Source organism: Paralichthys olivaceus, chromosome 7, assembly GCF_024713975.1.
Source record: "Paralichthys olivaceus isolate ysfri-2021 chromosome 7, ASM2471397v2, whole genome shotgun sequence".
NCBI classification, from domain to species: Eukaryota; Metazoa; Chordata; class Actinopteri; order Pleuronectiformes; family Paralichthyidae; genus Paralichthys; species Paralichthys olivaceus.
The window spans coordinates 17,029,727-17,049,056 of record NC_091099.1 but is presented as its reverse complement, the minus strand read 5'-3'; the positions used below and the strand labels follow the sequence as shown (position 1 = coordinate 17,049,056).

General features: G+C 39.5%; 1 long non-coding RNA gene across 1 annotated transcript in view; it reads right to left on the bottom strand.

The window, feature by feature from the left end:
* Positions 1 to 698: 698 nt before the first annotated feature.
* Positions 699 to 19,330, bottom strand: part of LOC138410826 (uncharacterized) — a 52,225-nt gene continuing 33,593 nt past the window's right edge. The window contains exons 3-4 of the long non-coding RNA XR_011243443.1: positions 1,626 to 1,774; positions 699 to 826 (exon numbers count right to left, since the gene is read on the bottom strand). This is a non-coding gene — a long non-coding RNA (uncharacterized lncRNA). The remainder of the gene's footprint in view (positions 827 to 1,625; positions 1,775 to 19,330) is intronic.

Genomic DNA, 19,330 nt, shown 5'->3' with positions numbered 1-19,330 from the left:
CACTGCACATCAACAGAGTCCACAGCCGGAGAGTCTTACACCACTGAAGCAGAGACGATAGTCAGAAGTGAGCAAGTGCGTCATAGAAAAGTTGTCTTCTAGCAGTTGTCAGTCAGTGTACGTCAATGTGTTTGGGGCTTTTTTTCAAAATGTAGCCTGCTCTTGCTATCTTTTTCAGAATTACCAACCCCAACTTGAAAATATTTTTTGGGTTTTTGTCATTTGTGTTAGTTGTTCAAATGCTGTTTCCGGTAAAAAGTTATTTGATCTTATAACAATGAGGTGATTGACAGATAAGACTGACTCATGATTGGTCAAGCGTGTGTATCGGAGAGATTTTGCTACTGTGTTGACTCACAGGCACAAAACGGCAGCGATCGTATCCAAAATACTTTGGCCTCATTTCTAGATGATTGGAGGGAGAGGAGATGTGTCGTCCATCTTTAAATATGATCTATGGTAAAAACCTTGAAGGTTAAAAATTAACTACAGATAGCATCACAGGGAAACACAACTAATCATCAAACATATCACAGCCTCAATGTGTGTTGACACTTGATTCTGGAATTCATTTATTTCACTTTCAGGCACATTCAAAGTAAGGCTGTGGACTAAACAGCTCTTCCTTTATTGTGCCAAGCCAGTGCATGAAAGCTCTTACTGTAAAATAATTATCTGATATATCCTGTTTAAGAAATGTCACAGTGCTAAGCATGACAAAATTCACTCATTACTGCTTACTTAAAAAAACATTTTACCTGCTTTTGCTCCCAGGTTCGACCAGTGGCTGCAAGTTATGTTTTATCAACATTGATTTCCACAGAAACTGTGGATGAAAAACGACAGGAAAGGACTGCAGGCCGTGTTTTTCCTTCTTCCAGTGATTAAGACGTAATAGTCACGAAGACAAACATTTGCACCATTAAAATCTGTAAATGAATCAATGCGCTCCAGTCCTCTCTCATCTCGTCACATATTATGTAGATAAGGGAGAGTGTTGATCTTGATCTGTCTGACTGTTCTGTCCTGCAGCCACGGACACAGGAGGAATGAATACCGCACGAAAACTGGACTTTTGGTCAGTGAAGAAATCCCAAGAAATAAATTGTGCTATATTAGTTATTTTGATAAATATTAAGTAATCGACAGAGTAAACACTACCTGTATTCAGTGAGCTGCCATGTAGCAAATTTTCTTCCATTAGAGAATAAGCTCTGCAAGTAGCTTTACTTTTAATACCTTAAGCATATTACTCACTTTAATGTGGTACTTTTACTTTTTTGTCCATTTATAAGTACTTTTTCTTGGCTTCTTCCACCACCGGTTATATAGCTCTCTGACCTCAATCAGTAATCTTTCATTTGTCTGTTTTTGATAGGGGTTTTTATGATATACATGTTATTCTCCATGTTTTCCATGCTAAGGTTAATCTCACAGTAAAATAAAGTCTGTCTTTACACTAATTTCTCTTCACTAAACAATTCATTATTCCCTTTTTCATTTTTCTAAGAAACTAACAAAGTGAACAATTAAGTACAAGGCAGCTATTACATATGGAAGTCCGAAGAAGAAACATCATATAATTGTACCCACTTAACGTAAAGGCAGAGGTCAGGTCAGCCTACCTCTTCTGTTCCAGAGTTTCTCTTGAAGGTTGTTGAGAGCTGTGCAGCAGCAGGAGAGAGAGAGATGAAACACCAGTAGGGCTGCACTCTGGGAAACAAGATCGTCTCAGCTAAGAAACTGAGCTCGGGCCGCAGATGACAGCTACACTCTGGGGATGAGAAAGACGGGAAAAGTTAGAGGGATCACAGACAGACGAGGAGACTGTATCGACGCCACAGCTTCTCATCTGATTCTCACCACCACTATTATTGCTATCAAACGATCAGGCCTCTGTTGTTTGTAGTGATCAGTGGTGTCTTTTTTGAGAGGATGATGCAACTGCTGTTTTTGAAAAGGGTGAAAAACTTCCTGTGGCCTCCTCTCACTTCACAGAAGCATGAATTCATCCAGCCTGAAGGTTCATCTCCGACCACATGACTTTCAGGACAGCTCAGCTGCGCTGAGTTCTCTAACACAAGCTTATAATCACCATTCCCTGCCAACAGATGGAGCGACATGTCTGGATGTTCACACTTACAATAGGTGACGATCAGTATAATGAGTGGCACGTAAAAAAAATAAAACTCTCTAGTTTAAGACAGTGAAGAGTTTGTAGGGAATGGGCAGAATCAGAAAAACAGCTCTCATTACAAATTGCATGAGGAAGTCTATGAAGTTCATCTTTATGCACAACTGCAGGAGTATGCTCAGAGTTTAATAGTTTAAAGCTAGAGGTAAAAGGAGGTGAACAAAAAAGCCCTTTGTAAAAAAAATGGATGGATGGATATAGATATACTATACTGATCCCACACAGAGAAGTTCCTTTGTCACAGCAGCAAGGTATCAGTGACAATAACACACTATGCAAAATATAAAAAAGACAAACAGATAACAGACCTACTTCCTATATTTATGGTAGTCACAGATTACAGCATTTATTCACTGAACATTTAAAAAGAATTGAAAAGTCTTGCAAAGGACACAATTTGTGATTTGGGCTCAATAATTTCTTGCAGACAAGTTTTCAGCTGTCAGGGATTGTTTTCTCCTTTTAATTCAAGCGCATGTTCACCTGTCTTAAACTATCAAATAATTATGCTGTACTTGGGTTTGAGATAACAAACAAGAATGTCAATGATGCCTAGTTTCGTCTTACACAGTTTGAATCCCTAACATCTCTAACACAACCCTCCTCCAAATTCTTTTGAGTGGACTTCCTGGGTTCCACAGGACATTTTAATGCCATAATATGTTGAAAGCATATCCAGAATCACATCAAATGAATTTCCGGTATTAAAAATATAACCTTATAAGTCAAACTGCTCTGACATTCTTTCCTAATCAGTTTAAAATCCATGCAAGGAACAGGAAATGACATTGAACTGTCAGCAGGGACTTGGGTTCTGTCCAGTGTTGTCGCACTCTTTCTTTTAATATTGTGAACTGTTTCTGAAATGTTATGTAAATATTTTGTGAAATATTGTGTCATTACCCTCGGGAACATTTTGTTCTTGTAACTTTAAAACATCCTCATTAGTCAGTAATAAAGTAGTGGGTGCGATTGATTTACTATTTATTTGAGCTAAATTGTCAAATATAGAAAGGTTTTACTTACAGTAGTTGGAAACTTAATATGTTGGAGTAGAGCCAGTCCAATGTAAACCATTTTGATGAATGGAAAAATATGTTCTGACTACAGTGAACACAATATGCTCTGGATTTATGGATTACATCCCTACAGAGTTTTGATATTTGGCGCCGTAGCTCTGCATCTTGGCAGTGGCCCACCTCTGCTTTTTAGATCTAATTATGATATGAAGAATATCATAATTATATCAACAGCAACATCCGCAGCATCACAGTCTATGTGCCAACAACAATCAAAGGAAAATCAGCACGGACATAACATGAAAGTATAAACAATACAAACGCTAAAAATTGTGTTTTAACGTCACATTCAGACACAAAAATATGACCTATGACCAGATCTGTGCTGCGGAGAAACATTGTATTATAACAATATGAAACATAATAGGTACAATGGAACAGAAAATATTTTCTTGACAATTAATTACCTCCAGGTGGTTTCTTTGTTAGTTAGCAGGATTACGCAAAAACTATGGGACTGATTTCCACGAAACCTGGTGGAAGGATGCAGTATGGGTCAGTGACTCTGGATCAGGGGGCAGATGCAGGATTCTTTTCTTCTTTATTGCGTGATAGGGCATTTCTCAACATTTTCCTTAAAGGAATAATTCATGAATCTTGATGAAAACATCAGGCATATTCAGGGGACTGATATGGTTTCATAAGGGGACTGTTGGGCCTTTGCAGACAAATGCACTTTACTGAGATTGCAGGGGTGCACAGGACATTGTATTTCATTATGAAGATATTCATCGCAATAAATCATACTTTCTGAGAAGCATCATTAGAGATCAATGATGGCTAAATTGAGAATTTTATGCATTTAACTACTTATGATTTATTTTGGAGAATTTTCACATGTTTAAACCCATTTTGATCTTAATGGTTCCCATTTTACACACAGTTTGCACTCATACGAATGGCAGAAGCAATGACCCAGACATTGATTTCATCTATTAAATTTACTCGTCTGTAAAAAAATGAATGACTGTAACTCCAGCTTAATTTTAATCTACTTCAATGCCCAGTATGTTTCTCGAATAGTACATGAATGTTTTTTTATAAATACTTTAAAAAGTCACCAAAAATGAGCCAGAGAAAGAACACTGGGTTCACTCTGAAGAACACTGGGGCCTGGATGCTATTTTTATTTTTACTCCAGACTTTCAGCGTCTCTTGCTCCAGTGTTATCTCCTAAAAGATTAATGCAGAGCCATAACTCTGAACATCTTTCAGTTGTTAAATACAAGCAAAACACTTCCCAGCAGCATCAGTGAAAATAACTGCTGCAAGATGGATGTTGCCTTTATCTCAACTGTTGGATCATCGCAGTGATTAGCCCATGGTCTCCGATGTTGTGCTATCAATTGCTCCTGCTTCTAGAAATGTCTATGCTTGATCGTGTGATGTGCCCCACTTTCCCCCCATCTCTTCCTGCACCAGCCTCACCAAGCCATATGCAGCAGTGGTTATTAATGAGAACCGTAGAGAAATGCATCACCACGGAGCCAAGATGGAGGTTTGGGTTCGTATTGGGTTGTAGCAACACTACGCTGAGCCTGGAAATAATGATGACAACAGCCTCCGACCTGGGGCTCAGTAGGAAGATTATAACACACATGAAAAATAAGGCATGTGGAACCTGCCTCAGAGTAGATCTGGGTCCAGCAGGACTAATACAGCGAGCATCCAGGAGAAATGAAATCTTATTGAAAGGGGACTGTAATGTATTTACATTACTATAAATGGCAGCTTCATAGCCCTGAGCCCAAAGAAATATAGATATCATTAAGTACACCCATAGGCCTGATTAGGTGAACAGAGTTCAGACGGCGTTCACAGAGATGCAGAAATGGCAGGGGCATAATCTGATAACCAGGAAGTGCCGTGTCACACACTGAAGCAGGAATACTACTAATTATCAACAGAAGAAAAAAATCTTTATCGAGAACATAAATATTACAGCAAAAAAAAAAATTCAACACAGCTTTTGGAGTATTTATATCCGCACTATTCTTGTTGCTGCAGATCAGCACAGGATCTGTGCACTGAACACTGGCATGTGATGGATGGTGCGCTATCAGCACCATTTTATGTGCTCTGTCCTAATCCACAGTGATAATGAATCTCTTGGAACATAAAATAATTTTACACTTTGACAGAAGAGAAAATCATTTAGAGTCGAGATGCAGGAGCAAAGAATAATAATCCAGGCAGTTGGTTTGCGGCTGTGGCCAACAGTAACTGAACACAGCACAGTATTTTAAATACACTATGAAATGCAGTCTAGCAACATTAAGCTTGAGTTTTGACATGATGAATTATAGTCAGTTCAGAATATGCATGGATAGAGTTCTATACATCGCAATGGTTTTAAACCCTGTAGGTACATATTTTTACTTTTTGCGGATTATCATTACATGCAATTCTGATAGCAGGAATGAACAAGGTATGGAATTGCACTAATGAGCCTCAAAGAGAAAGTTCACTGAAAAATGCCAAACTATGCCAATGGAGGGGTGGGTGAAGTGTTTAAAGGTACAGTGTTTAGAATTTAGTGACATCTAGTGGTGAAATTGCATGTTGCAGCTGAACACCCCTCACCTCACCCTCCCCTTCCAAACATGACACCTGTGGTGAACCTGTGATGAACCTGTGGTAGCCTTCAGTTGTCATAAAAACTCAAATGGTGTTTAGTTTGTCCAGTCTGGGCTATCGTTAAAAACATGGCGGCCTCCATAGGGAGGACCCCCTCAATGTAAATATAAAGTATTTTTAATATAAAGGGCCTTTTCTGGGTTAAAGAAAACACTTTTGGAGTCTCAGGGATAAACAGTGTTGCAGCCAAATCCAATACAATTGAAGTAATTGGTTATCAATTTTTTAGCATAAAATAACAGAAAAAAACCCCAACATGCCTCCATACTGCTTGTGTGGTGTCATCCAAGTGTCTGCAAGCCCCGACATTCATATTCAACTGGAAAGGCATCATTTACACTGTGTTTTCAGCCTTAAAGTCTACAAGTGGAAGTAGCGTTGCTAGCAGATGTAGTGGAACAATAATCTGGCTTCAATTTATGTCCTCAAGTCTGTCTACGAAAGGTTATCTATATATATAGATATCTATCTATATCTCGCTATTAAAAACAAAACATAGTTTAAAGCAAGTAAATGGGCAGTGCCAGAGTCAGCAGATTGCACACTCCACAGTAGTTAATACACAGATCTTAATTGTTGTACAGATCATAATAGATATTAAATAAGATCTTATAGTTTTAAACGATAAGATGTTTAGACCTCATAGAATTCTGCATATACATCCATTCTGTGTCTATCTGTGTTATAACTTCCTCAAATAGTTCTTCATGAGACAAGAACTTAAATGTTTAATGAAAAGTTTAAAACATGACTGTTTAATTAGCTGAGGCTAATATTGTCCCAAGGGGTTTAAAGCACTTATGGCAGGTTTACTAACCACATTTATGAGGACCTTTTTTATTTATATTAAAAAGTCTGCGGATAATTCATCATCATATCCCAAACGTAATTATCTGTATGAGCCTCATCTCCCAGTATCCATCTGAATGTACCCGTTCCTGAGCATGATGAGATAAAATGACTCAGCTTTGTTAGCAGGATGTAGATAATTGCCCCTTTGATTAATATATGCACTCTACCTTTTTAAAAATGTATATTCATTACAGCTTTCACACTCAGTTAGAACAAATATTGTAAATGATCAGGTCAAGAGACTGCAGGGAATTTCACCTTCCATGAGCAGTAAAATACAGCTGCATAAGCAAAAGATCACAGGTGTGCAGAGAAAGATAATCCTGCATCTGAAGGTGAAGTGATGGAAGTCATTCAACTATCACTGTAAGTGTTGTATAGGGAGGGAATCTATGTCATCTAAAGATACAGCCCAGCAACGTGTTATACACCACACAGGTGGAGAACTTGACTTCTACACAAGTAATGTAATTAAACCTGCATCACACAAAAGCATCACGTTCCTGTATCAGATACAAACCCCACTTTGGGGACCAGGTGCTGGGAAATGCTGAGAGTCATGGGAGCCATGGGAAGGACCAATAACAGCTCCGACTTCCAGAGAATCTCATCCACTAATGGCCGACCCCTGGGACTTTTCTACTTGCTTGTTGTTGTTGTTTTCACCCTAACATTCGGACAGACTCTTTCTTCATGCTACATATAAAGGGATGAGCAGAGGAGACCTGCTTTTTCCCACAACTGTTACACATGAAACCTCTTTATTTGGGACAAAAACAAAGCTCTTTACTTTGAGGAACTGAACATTCGTGACAAATTTGAAAGGATTATCTGGAGGCGTTTCTAAGATAACTTGTTCACAAGGCAATAAAAGGTTTCGTAAGGAAACAGTGACCTTGGACCATCGTCGAATGGAACTTTTGTACAGAATAGTTCACCCCAAAATTTGAATTCCCTCATTATCCACTCATCACTTTGCCATGTTTGTAGCGTAAGTGTCCGCTGTGATCCACCCGGGAACACAGCTCCAGAGGATATCAGAGGACATTTAGGTTAAAAGTGTGTTGTTGAATGACATCGTTTTGAGTTGAATTTGAATGTCGGGGCTTAAGGACACTTGGATGACACCACAGCAGCAGTATGGAGGCGTTTCAAACTAAGATCTTACGTTCACAGGACCAACAATATATTTGTAAGGTCACAGTGATCAACATACAGTACATACATATGGACGTACCAATGGACAACCTGAAAACGTAATTGCTGTCACCATCACGGAAGCTTAAAAAGGAAATCTTATCACTTGCTGTTCTTCTACGAGTGCAAATAGATCAATGAATATTGCCTCAGCAAAAGTTTTCATTTTTTTAGACTCTGTGGTGCATAACTCCAGTGTTGTTTATACAGACACTGTCATCCTTCTCCACAGTGCACTGAAGCAGAGGGCAACAAAAATACTTTGTCTGTGTGCAAAAGAGGTCAATAGAAAGTCTGCTCAGACAGGCGGCTGACACACGAACAGAGAGGAGCTGACGGCTCTGCTCTGTCATGAAATATAAAACAAAACAAGACTCTTCTGCAGACGTGCACCCAAGACACTTCACAGACACAATTTATTTAAATTGTAAAATTTATATATTCTTCTGAGTGCAGACTTGAATAAGTGACTGATGGATAATTATACTCCTTTTTCCATAAATGATTGTTGTCTTACGGTTTGTTGAACTGGAATGAGAAGAAAATGGTGTATTTTCAGCATATCAGTCTATTTGCCTGTCTGTATTATTTAAATGAATTCAAATTACTATGGAGCAAAATTTACTTATGAACATTACGTATCAATCAATCAAGCTGACTCTTTGTTTTGGCCAGCGATTCTTGATATATCACACAATACGGACACAAACCCTCCACTGCATTATGCAGGTATAAAAGCTGCTAGAAAAATACAGACAACAGTATCAAATATATGAGATGTAAATAGATGAATGTGGGATGATTAACTGATTTACATCTGACTGAACACAGGCAGGCAGGGCTCGCTGATTTTATTGTTAGGGGCAAGACATCTACATCAAAAAGATAGAATTGCGGGATACCTGCTCTTCGCTCTGATCAGCAATTGGTAAAATAAGTCAGGTGTGAACTTCAAATTGTCGTCGTGACACAGGTGGGAAAAATGTGCGGTTAACATTATTCATTACTCAGAGACAAAAAATGTGATTATATTACAGGGAAAAAAAGTTATTTAAAATATTATTTAAAGATCTAGATTATTTTTTTTACATAAACCCATGACACGATCATTTTAGATAAGGACCCCTTCAGTGTGTTTTTAAAAACTGTGAAACTGTGTATATTTACCAGGACATTTGGATTTGGAAAAATTACCTTAACAAAATGTATCAAATCTGATCCATTACGTATCTAATCGATTCACATCGTATATAATAAATCTTAAGAAATAACTATATTATATCGATTAATTATCATTGATAAATAATACTACTAAGTGTCAAAAACACCCAGTGACACCAAAGAGTGTGCCTTGGACAATGAGCAGCACCTGTCTGAGACACAGTAGTTTTTATTACTGCAGGTTGAGCCCGATATGTGACCTGAGGCAGGAGCAGAAATAACTACATTGACAAGCTGTGTGGACGTCAGGAGGACGACAAGCACTGGAGGACAACGCAGGAATCGATTGGTTCATTGGCAGCTGTGATCATCTCAGCACTGCTGATTAAAAAGAGATGATTAAACAGCTCCGCTAACACACACACACACACACACACACACACACACACACACACACACACACACACACACACACACACACACACACACACACACACAAACACACACACACACACACACACACACACACACACACACACACACACACACACACACACACAGAGGTAGTCAGGGTATGAGTTAGCTTCTGTGACATTTTACACAATTTATTCAGTCCAGTATGATTTTCCATTCTGATTTAATGACGTCAAATTTTTTATGTCCATTTCTGCTTGTTGAGCGTTTTGGGTTCGATTCTACAACAATTTCACTAATGAATGTGATGCTTATAACAAGCCTGCTCTCTTTTCTGAGCAGGAGTGGCACAGGAGATTGGGCGGATCACAAACCAGAAGATCACAAATCATGCCAACGGTTTTGCCAGCAGTGTGATGTGAAATGGAAAAAAGGCAGCATAAGGTAGTGTGTGTAAGTGGCTGAAAAAGGGCAGAAAATTGCTATAGGACTACAAATGCAGCCAATTACAGTCTGTTATGTAGGAATTGAGAAGCAGCCTCTGACCAGCACATGTCAGTATCCAACACTCAGTATTCAGTGGTGAGGTTTATAACACTGTCAAACTAAATCAAGATCAACTACAGCAATTTTCAGAAATTAACTCAGAATGTTCGCACACTGCAGTCCGGACTTTGTCAAGAGTTTGGCTTCCTAATGAAAAATACAGCGGGAGATTCTCCGGGTCAGACGCATTCACAGCAACAGAAAAGTCTCCAGAGTCTTCAGGTGAGATATTTGTGTTTACAGCTCATCAACAGAGGCGTCGGCCATCATCACTCCTTTTCATCCTGAGATATTTGTTTTTCTTTTTGTGTTAGAAACGTCATCAACACACCCACTCGCTCGCAGTGATGCTATGGAGGGTGTCACTCCGGAGAATGTCAGAAGATTATCCGAAGTTCGGTGTATGTCTAAAAGCAGCTTATGATATCTTGCTCTTATAGTTTTCATAAAACAATTATTTTCTAATTGTAGTTTTCCTTATGTCGATCCATTCTGGTAGTAATATATTTGTATAAATTGAGATTTGTTGAATGGTTTCACCCTAAATTTTAGTAGCTGAAGCAGATGAATCGCCTCTTCTTTCAAGGTTATAACAAAAGCGTCCTATTTAGAGTAAGAAAAAAAAGCTGCTCTCAGGTTTCCACTGCAGATCTGTGTCACGTGTAATAATATAAACTGGGGCGACTTTGTCCGCAGTATGAAACTTCCAGTCTGGGCTGCTGCTGACGCACAGAACAAAAGTTATATACATCATATTTTAAATGATAAGGCAGCACGCTACCGTAGACGTCAAATGTTGCACCATCAGGGCACTAACTCTTCTATGTGCCAAAGCGCCTCGGTCTGTTTACCGGTAAGCCAACAGTCTCTGCATTCGCTACTCCAAGCAACACCCCAAACAACAATACAGCAGCAGTATAAAGGATTTGAAGTCAGCTCAAGATCAACCCCCTTGAGGCAACTCTGTTTCACTTCCATTGTACCTTTTCAAACCAGCAGCTCAAATAAGGGGTTTGAATAAAAATGGAGGCAGCAGGCACGGTTGTTAGTGTTTGTGCCTCAGAATGAGAGCCGTGACGAGACACAGCAGAGACCAGATGAGGAGACATACCATAGCGTACATGCAGAGGACTAGGTTTTTGGAAAACAGCTGGTCGGTGTGCATCCAGACTCAAGTGTCTGTGAAGTGTCTATTCTGTAATCTGAAAGGCAGCGGAGCATCTGTACACGGGCAGAGCAGACTCCTCCTGGAGCACAGGCTGAATTCTAATGCTGTTAGAGGCTCACCTCCGTCCTCTCTCCTCTCTGAAACATACAAGGGCAATGCTGCATTAATCATGGATTCACAGCTCGCTTCCTTCACTCTCACCTCCCTGCAACCACACACCACACACACACACACACACCTCTGCCTCCTTGTCTCCCTCTCCTAAAAAACACTCAGAGACATACACACACACACAGCCCCTCCTTTCCATCCTGTGCAACATCATTAAAGAGACTTATTTAACATCAGTTGCAAATTTGAAATGTCTCAGTTTGAAAAGCATGTGATTTTACAAATCAATGTAATTAGCTTGTACCTCAATAATGATAATGATGCACGCTGATAAACAAACTGGATGTCCCTGAAGCAAACCAGAAAACACTGCATAATTCACATGCACATATTCTCAGATATCTCTTAAACACCCACTGCAAGCATGCACGAGCACATGCGCCCACACACACACACACAGACAATGCAATACAGTGCACTCCCATTTTCTGCTCCGCCGCTCTGAGCAAGATGAGTGGGAAAAAGATACAGGAGCACAGAGTTATATCTGCGAATTCCATTTGAAAAACCACTTTGAGAGAACACAACACACATAATGGTCAAAGGCCTGTGCAGGAAATGTTGTGTGTGTTTCAGACATTCAGAGAACTGTCTTCGAAAACGTGCGAGCTGCCCAAAGGACAGAGTGGATGCAAATGGGAGTCACAGTATGAGCGATGACACTGCAAGATCTGATTTTATTCATAATTAATAGATGTTATACAAGGAGACAAATGACCCTGTGCCAGACAAGAGAGCGGCCAATTAGTTGTGTTAACCCTGACGTGAAGTGACACCATGAGGATGTTGTGTACAACACTGAAGCAAAAACTCGGGACGGGAATGTAATTGAACCTGAATAATACGCTGTCCTATCACTGGAAATTTGTGCAGAATCATTTCCAACAACAGGCTACAAGGAGCAATCTGAGAAGCAATATGCGGTATAAATCATTAGAAATGTCCCGACTCCGAGCCAATCGAAACCAAGGCCGATTTAGACATATTTCACAGGAGCTGCATCACCTAAAATACAGCCGATCAAAACTGTGATCTACTGTGTTTTGTCCACAACAGCCTGAGACTGCTGCAGAGCTGCTCTCCTTAACTGTGGATGTGGAAAAATTAGACTGAATTGTGATTTCCAGGGTGGCAAAATTCACAGACTTAGGAAAAAGAAATGGAGCGATGCTTGGGAGCTAGTTCAGGCAGCTCAGGTGATATGCCTCACTCCCCACAACCTCTGTCATACACACCCTCCCAATTTGGTGGTCCATTTAAGCTGCAAAAATTTCCCATCAGTCAATTTGCCCTCCGCAGCTACTGTTCAGCCCCTCCACGGAGCCTGGACCCCAAACTCCATTCTGCTTCGGCAATAAACATTTCAAATACGAGTTGTCTGACTGAACCACGTTTCATGTCATGATGACGTTATAATGGTGCTCTGCTGAAGGGAGCTACAGCACTCTGCTTACCAGTGGAGTTCATTTGTAAAGGAAACATTTAATTAATGATCAAATTTTATGACAGTAAACCAACAGAGTGCACCTGCATCACATTTTGAAGGTAACACTGGGCAGCAACAAGCTGCATACACAAGATACATACAAAACAGGCAGCTGTCAGATGAGCAGCACGATCAATACACCTTCATATCTTTACCAGGCTGAGAGCGAGAGTCCATGTTTAGGCACTAATGCACTCTCCACTCTGATCAATACACAGAGCTGCTGATTTGGATAAAGGGGAGATAAGATGAGATCCAGATGCTTCTTTCATTTCAAGACTTTTGCCGCAGTGTGACTTAAAATTAACTGACCACAGTTAGGACACCACACAGGCCCTTTGGCTGAGAATGATTATAACAATCATTTTGTATAAGGTGTTATTAGTGACGCTGTCCTTCAGTCTGGTCAGAGAGAAAGAAAAGGTTTGTAAAAAGGTTACATATATGGACTCTCGAAGAGAGGGCACTGTGAGGGAATGATAATGGAAAGTGGAAAATGGACCTTACAAGAGGGATAATGGAAAGAAGATTAAAGGTGTGTAAGAGGCTAGGCAAAATGCCGGCTGCAGAGCAATGTGTGGTTCAGAGGAATGACAGGCTTTGAGAAAATGAAAGGATGTTTGGTGGTGCAATAGCAAAAGGGAATTTTCAGGCAGTGTGCAGCTCTGCAACATTAAACAGACCCATATACCTTAAAATGCTAACTTGACACTGTCAGTGATATTTTACCCTTTACCAATGTCAACCCAACCCAGTGAGTCATGAATAAAACTACCGGCTTTATTCCATGGTTTCAACAATATGGGCTTATAAACATATAAATGAATAATAATAAAACAAACTGTGTCTTTTGGAATAAACGCATTACGGGCTGGACAATACAAAATATTGCAATCCAGAACTTCCCACAGAATTGGCAGTAGATGAAAGAACATCGCTCTCAGTAACTGATACACAAAGTTAAAGAACATACAGTGTGAGAGAGAGAGAAATTCATTGCATTTATCCACACACCTTCAGCTGAAGCTCTGAGGTTGGACTGTCTCCGTGGACTACAACAACTTTATGGATGCTATGGTGTATCCGGTAATTAAAGAGCCTAAGCACCTCCTACTTCGTGAATTCTTATTTGTTTGGTTTCCTACATAAGCCGTTAGTTTTGGTATGCGGTTCTTTTCATCTGACCTCTGGTGTGACAGGTTGAGACAGCTAAGTGCGATGCTTGGGTCCTGCTTCATGGCGACTCTCGCTTCCCAGTGTTGAACCCTCCCGCTGAGTGTTTTCAGGAGAGCTCAATGCCAGTGTGCGTGTGTTTATTTTATGCATTTGTTTGGCAGTTCCTTTAATCTGTTGTCACTGACGAACATTGTGTTTTGCTTTATTTTGTGTTGTTCTGTTGATGATATACATTTGCTTTGTTATTGTTTTATTTCTGTTTCGTCCTCATATTATTTAGGTCCTAAGTTAAGGAGCCGGCCTTTTGGGTGTTATTTTGTTATACTCTGCTAGGCGTCCATTGCTTTCACCCAAGAAGCTAATAGATCTTTGTAACTGCGAGTTTCTCACCTGTGTTTCACACCCACATAATGGCATGTTTGGTAGTTGTTCTTTGCACGTCCTTCACAATTTATTTTTCTCCTCCACCATCTGCTTTGCTCTCTAGTGTGTGTGTGTGTGTAGGGCATAGGACCGTGGTGAGTACTCCAGTATAACTTTCTCCTCTCACTGTCAGCAGCCACAGCCAAATCACCCTTTCTTATTGTTAAGTATATATATATATATATATGCATGGTGAGGAAAATTGTAAAACCACACTCAAAAATCAGTCTTAGAAAATTAATAATACGAGATTCATTGTGATAATTATCGATCTCAACTCATGTAAAAAAAAAATATATATATTGAGATTTGCTGATATATATAATATAATAAAAATAATTGTTACCCTCCTGGCCTACAAGTAGGTGTAAAAGTGGGGCAATATTTTTTTTATGCATTTGTGGACAAGGACAGTACAATAAGAGGCAGAGCTGAACACCATGACACAAGAGCATGTTAGATGAAGAGCAGTGAGGTGAAAGCAGAGCGAGTCAAAGGATAACACTTATATTCTGAGGACATTGCTTCCTGCTGCTCACTGCCAAACGACAGACAGAAAAAAACCCACAACAGCATGTGTGTCCTGCCCACATCATTTCCTTTTAACCTCCACAAACAGGTACACTACCTGTGGAGACTCAATTAAAAAGCAATTAGCCACTGACAGACTGAGGGCTAATTTTTGCCTTGGGGGAATTCAGAAATGGGAGGATTCAATGTCCAAGGACAAGAGCAGACTATGAAATCTATTAGCCAGCAACATACTTCACAAGGACACTTAGCTGTCTTATATTTCCACTCACCTCTACAGTAGTTTGATTCTGGACAAATTCAAATAATAATTTGAATAATTCAAATAAACCAAATTTCGCCCGTAAAATATGTTTTATGTTTCAGTTATCAACTGGTGATCGAAATTACAGAAATCATAGGGAATATGCTTTCACTCACATGAAAAAGCAATTCATTGAATCAGTACAGTCACTGCAGTTGTGTATCCTGGTCCAGGCCAGTCAACTGGGACAATTATACTGTGCTCACGAGAATGGCACAGATGTATGGAAAGATGCACGGATGGACAACCTAAAAATAATGTGTCCAGCCATGGCTGCTGTCAGTGTGGAGGTTTACAGGGGATACAAGTTACTCTGAATCATTGGCTTGTCTTCAGACTGCAGGCCCAAAAACACCCCATGACAGCAGGTGTGAGTGGGCAGGCTGTCAGTATAGAGAATGTTCTGGTATTTATATGCATTTTTATTATATGATCATTGTGGTTACTGATGTCACTACTGATATTGAGATTCTTATCCATCACCATGATACAGCGAGGCGTCCGATTGGTCCCAAATCCATTCTACAGCATGACACCAACCACAAACATATAGCCCGTATAAAGTGAATGTACAGTATCTGGATGGACGACAACCTGAAATATGTTAAACTGAATCTCTCCATCCACATCCACTGTTGACATTGCAGAGACATAAAATGAATACAATGTTAAGAGCTCACAATTTAAGGTTTTAAAAAGTTTTATACAAAACAATCACACTAGAAGAAAAAGGCACCAATGCATTCTCTCTCTCCTGATACCAGTTCCTGATCCTGGTACCTCTATCTACCTATCCATCTATCTACAGCTATCTATCCATCTACCATTTATCCTTTGAGGGTCACAAGCAATCCCAGCTGACATAGGGCGAGAGATGGGGAACACCCTGGACAGGGTTGCAAGGGTATCGCAGGACGAACTTACAGAGTCAAACAACAATTCACACTCACATTCACACCTACAGCCAACTGAGGGTCTTCAATTCCCCTAACCCCAGTGAATGACTTTGGACTGTGAGAGGAAGCTGGAGTACCTGGAAAAAACCCACGCAGACACAGGGAGAACATCACATAAAGGGACCCACCAAGCCGGGATTCTATGATTTGACAGTGCTAACCACTTTTAACACTGTCCTGCCCCGCATTCCCCATTTTCTTCATTCAGACCGAATTTAAAAAAGCCAAAGTAAAAAAACAAACAAACTCAAAGTTCCTCCTTGTTACTGCAATGTGGAAACATTGTTTTACCCGAGAGTTATCTGAGGCAGTCCTCAGGACATAAATCACACCAACACGCTCTGTGGCTTGTTCCAGAGAGTGGGCTGCAAATTCAGTCACTGTGGGTCACATTAATTACAACAAAACTGTGAGGTCCCCGAGAGACTGAATCGTCTTTGTCCTTATTAAATAGTCCATGAAAGTAATGGTATTAAATTAGGTAGAAAAACAATGCAATGTAATAAAATCAAACAATCGGTTGGCTTGTCTAATGGCTTGAGTATTAAGTGGAAAATAAAGTCTGCTACAGTATGTTACTGCTGAAACAAACTGTTATTTCAACAAGCTCTTTACTGGCTAATCACAATGATTAACTTCCTGATTGTTATATCTTAAATAAATAATTATATATATCAAACACCATATAGAGGCATATTTACGCAGGCTTATAAAATGTAGAATTAGATAACATAACACATGATGCAGCAACCTATATTCACCATCACTGATTCTTCCAGAGAGTTGGACCTAAGATTTAGGAAAACATTATTAAAGTACAGAGCTAAGTGAAATCAGTAACTCCAACTTTAATATTCTGTTGAGGCTGACGAGACGTTAGACTTCAAGCAGCGTGTTCCCATCGCCCTGTATTCTGCAGAGGGTTTCAAACATTTCAACACGTCCTCCCTTCATGTCTAAGTTGTCGGGCCTCTAGCGTTTCAGACTGTGACGTCAGAAGAACGCAAGTAATCTCCTAAAACTGGGTCACATTCAAATCTCTCTGCAATTGGCAACAACTGCTGGATTAAAAGTAATTATAGTCTGGGACTTTGATGTGGCGGTCAATCTGTTTCAGATACATTCATACCCAAAGTATTTATGAAGGATTTCTTCTCATGCTGGAGGTGTTTGTTTACACTGAACCTAAACTAAACCTCAGAAGCTTTCTTAAAGCTTATTCCCAAGATACTCACTTTGGAAAAAAACTAGTTTCATATTTTCATCTCATAAGAGTCGTTCTCCAATCTTAACGAACTCTGCCCAATACTCTGCCTCATAGGAATTGCCTAAAAACCAATCTGTCATAAGTTGCATGCACTGAAATCCTATGGATGTTCAAGACGAATGAAAAAAGTTACCCTGACTCTCAAAGACACAAGACACCAAATGACGCTGCAGGTGTGAGTGGGTGGGCTGAAAGAAAAAAGAGAATGTGATGGTATTTATATGCATTTTGCTCACATGATCAAGCTGCTGCTGATGACGTTTTAGGGATATTTTTGATTGTTGTCCATGATCACAATACCATCAGGGAGCCGTCTGTTTGCTCCCAAATCCATTCTGCAGCATGACAACTCGCACCATGTACACAGAGACATAAAGAGATGCGTAGCTTTATAAAAAATGATATATGAGGAGTACTGCAGCAGAAGGTACAATCCTGTCACCCGGTTCTACAGCCTGTGCAGCTGTGTGAAGTAGTGAAAACATAGTTAATGGTGATAGATATACAGTAAGGATTGATCATGCATGTTTTTAGTATTGACTCTATCTGTGCATGACCCAGCTAATTTCCTGACACGGCTAAAATAAACTTTTTGTATTGACCGCATAGTTGTATACGGATTCAAATATTTCTGAAAGACCCAAAATAACAGTGCCAGAAAGTTGAGACCCCCATCATCCCAAAGGATATTGATTTGAGCTAGTTTACAATACAAAAAAAAAACTGCAACTGTTGCTGTCACTAATCTGACATAATCACCCCAGGGATCATGTGGAGAAAGAAAAGAATTGCACATTTTCCTATTTGCATAGTTTTTATTTGAATTGTATTGAATATGTTTTTAATATTTTGCAACAATTATGGATAAATATGTTATTAACTCCTCTGTTTGTTTGTTTGTAAGCAGGATTACAGAATTGACATTTTGTGGAGTGGTGAGGCACGAAGAGGAAGAACCCATTAAATGTGGGTGTGGATCAAGGAGCAGATCCGGGATAGTTTTTTTAACTTTCATTAATATCAACATTTTCATTGATTTCTAATAGAATATTTCATGAAAAAGATTTTTGTAAGTGTGTACAATGGGGTGCAGATCCAAACGAAAATCCAGGTATAGCGAGTTTAAATTTGTTTTTTTGTTGGGTCTTGGCAGAGCCATGCATTCTTGCCCTTCTAGTTTTTATTCGTATTATTCTATGTATTTATCATGGTTCCGACCCTACTCTATGTCTCACGGCCCATCAGGGTGTCCCAACCCCTAGTTTGGGAACCAGATCTTAAACTGAAGCCAGCTCTATGTAAAGGAATGATGTTCTACAGCAGTAAATGTTAATGATTAAAAAATAAAAATCCTATTTCCCGGTTATATTTATTAATATAGTTTTACCCAACATAAGCTATAACTGCCATAGTGAACGTGCATACCTATTTTGGCATTCAGTCTATTGAGATTACTGCGAATGCATCTTAATTAGGCTTAATTACTGAGAACACATCATACAAGACAGATCACAAGATTAAGTGTCAGCCCTCTCCCCCGTTTCTCTCCATTTCCTTCTCATCCACTTCACATGAAACCACCTTTGTATTTAGCATCAGATAGAATCACTTTGATGCTATTGGAGAACTATAATGTTCAAAAATAACCATATTGTCTAATGGAGTGTAACAGAAGGACGCGGGTATGAGCATAATACTATTTTGGGGCAGAGTGATTAAGCAGCTTCCAAAAAAAGAGCTACTGGTACTGATACAAATTCAATATGTT